This window comes from Aegilops tauschii, chromosome 2 (assembly GCF_002575655.3).
Source record: "Aegilops tauschii subsp. strangulata cultivar AL8/78 chromosome 2, Aet v6.0, whole genome shotgun sequence".
Taxonomy (NCBI): Eukaryota; Viridiplantae; Streptophyta; class Magnoliopsida; order Poales; family Poaceae; genus Aegilops; species Aegilops tauschii.
This window is the reverse complement of record NC_053036.3, coordinates 441,844,184-441,847,432: the sequence shown is the minus strand read 5'-3', so window position 1 is coordinate 441,847,432 and position 3,249 is coordinate 441,844,184.

Below are 3,249 nucleotides of genomic sequence, written 5' to 3'. Positions count from 1 at the left end.
ACGGGAATTTCTTCCCCATTTGACCCTAGCGGTCCAACTCGGGCCATGTGATTAGGATCCAGCTTGGTATACCGCGTCTTCACCATAGCCCAGGCCTCTCGCGCACCCTCTCGGCAGGCCGATATCTTCCACAGTCGGATACGCCGCCGCACTCCTTTGAATAGCTCTACGAGCTCCTCCATACTTCCCGGAGGGGAGGCGGATGGCCACATGGCCTTGGCAACACTCCGCATCGCCAGCCGAGCATTTTCATGCAACTGCGACATCCCTTGCAGCATATCAATTGATGATCCGGACACCTCCTCTTCAGGACAGCTTGTCAATATACCTGCAATCATAGCTATATCCGTTCCATTTATATCCGAACTGCTCTAAAAATAGTTCAGATACATACTGAATATGCCGCCCCGCAGCTTCTTGTTCTCCTTCACGGAGTCGGCTAACTGGGCTCGCAAATGTTTCAACTCTTCACCCAATGTAGTGTTGGAATCATGTAGCTTGTTTTTCTCGTCCCTAACTCGGGTCGACACACACTCGCCTGTGGGATGTAGCCTTTTCGCCTCTTTTTCCCCTTCTTGGGAGATCTTCAATTTCTCTTCAAGTTGATCGGGCGATCCTATTATGCGATAAGCAACAATATTAGTACAGTTAGTATACACTTATTGTTCCTCGATAGAGGGGAATGTTACCAGATGACGCCTTCTTGAAGTTCTCAAGCTCGGCGGTAGCGGCGCTCAGTTGCGCCCGACACTGCTCCAGCTCTTGGCCTAGCAGGCCATTCTTCTCGGTAAGGACCAGGTTATTCAACGATCCTTAAATAAGTTGTACCAACTGCTTCAAATCTCGGGGGCTACGGGCATATGGTTATCCTTTTAGGAGAAAGAAAAATTTACCTGCACATCTGTCAAATATTGCTTTGTGGCTTTTCTAAGCCCATCTCGAGCAGCTCGGATGTATGCGTCGGCCGAGCTGAAGGCATTGAATGCCTCTCCCGAGAACTTGGGGTCTCGTAAGACAGCACGACAGCGCCGATGATTCATGGCGCTCTCTACTTCCGAGTTGGTAACGGACATGTCATCCGAACCCCTGTCCAAAGGACAGTCCGACGTCGTCCCCATAGCGGCCCCCACCCCTCCGGTGGGATCTCAATCCCGGTTGTTGGGAGTGCAACTGGCTGAATCCCCGGACATAGTCCGGCGAACCTTTTTCCTGATACAGGACCAACATAACAATTACGTTTGGGTATGACTGCCAAAACATATCTTCAAATCCATACCTCTTCGACGAAGGACCGGCCTTGTCTTCGCTGACCTTCCTTTTCGAGGCCTTGCTCGGTGCGGGAGCCGTTCTTCTTGGAGTCACCCCCAGCGTAGCATGACGTGCCGAACGCCTCCCCTTTGGAGCATGAGACAGTGCGATGGGTGAAGCAGTGCGAGGAAACTCTTTCGAGGGGGATTTCTCCTCATTACTTACATGGGAAGTTGGCAGAAGACCAGGATAATCGGCAATGATGGCCACTTCTGTGCCGTCATAGCTAGCCTGGTAAAACACCCCTTCCACGAGTACCACGAATATATCTGGGTCCTCTTCGAACCCAGGATCAAGCACCCGGTTGTGGTTCTCCGGCTGTGGGGCAGGGCTACTAAGCCCCTCGGTTACCTTCCGCCAGTGCTGTTTCAAAATAAACGGACGGGAAATTCGTTAAAGATGGCTACGAAAGCAGAGTGAATAAAAACCAAGAGGTTAAGACTCACCCAGCGGAGAGGGTTGTACATGGAGTACCCTTCTCTCCGATTGATGCGGAGAAATTCTTCTTCCTCCCCCTTGAACAGTTCAGCCAGTATCTTGGCTAAAGCGGCGGGGGTGTCCGGACCTTTCCGACCGCAGCAGGAGGCGTCATCCTCCCCGTTGTAGTGCCACATCGGGAGCCCTCTGTATTGAAGTGGCTGAACCCCCCGCACTATGGTGGTCGCCATTACCTGCACTATTGTAATACCGGACTGGGCAAGCATCCTTATCTTGCCCAGGAGCTGACAAACTTCCGCACTGTCCTCTTCTTCAAGACTTCAGGGACGCCAGCTGTGACGTTTCTTTAGGGGAACGCTTGCAAATTCTGGTAGACCCCTGCGAACTGGATCAGGAATAGCGACGTCTTCTATATAGAACCATTCGGAAGGCCATTCTTCGGATGCCTTCCTTGGTGTGCCGGACTGGTATCCGGTGTCGGCGACGCGCCATACTTCGGCTCCGCCCACTTCAAATATTGACCCCTGGTGGTTGCGCGGGACAAGGCAGAACAAGTTTCTCCACAGTTCGAAATGGGCCTCAATGCCCAGAAACAGTCCACACAACGCGACATAGCCCGCAATGTGCAAAATGGAGGTCGGGGTAAAGTTGTGGAGCTGAAGGCCATAGTACTCCAGAAGCCCCCAGAGGAACGGATGGATTGGAAACCCGACACCCCTTAGCAGATAAGGGAGGAAACAAACTCGTTCCCCCCGGATGGATTGGGGAAATCCTCCGCCTGAGTCTCTCCATTAAGGGAGGCTTGCCCTGCTCGAACAGGGACCGAATCTGCAAGGGGAGGAATCCCTGCGTTTGCAGCTTCTTTAATTGGCTGTAGGCCACTTAGCACTTCTCCCACTCGCCTCTCTCTGAGTCGAAGGAGGAACTGGAGGGGTTAGTCCGGATAGCGGATACACATTATCATAGTCATACAGGCTAGACTTCTAGGGTTTAGCCATTACGATCTCGTGGTAGATCAACTCTTGTAATACTCATATTCATCAAGATCAATCAAGCAGGAAGTAGGGTATTACCTCCATAGAGAGGGCCCGAACCTGGGTAAACATCGTGTCCCCTGTCTCCTGTTACCATCGATCCTAAACGCACAGTTCGGGACCCCCTACCCGAGATCCGCCGGTTTTGACTCCGACAATGTCCAAGATAGGATATTTATATTTGAAATCTCTCTTTCTTCAATATTCTTTCATGAATTGTTCAAGTGACCAATTCTGCGTTTGCTAACTTTCAAATAAGTTTACTACCTATACTTATTCTGTGTGAAGTCGTTATTCCCCATGGTATAATCATATGAAACATATATAAATTCAGATTTATGATATAAATTCATTCAACCATTTACTCATAGGATATACGTGAAGCACATGAGTAAATGACAAACTACTCCAGAAGATATAAGTGAAGAACACTGAGTAGTCAGATAATTAACTAGCCATGGGAGATTCT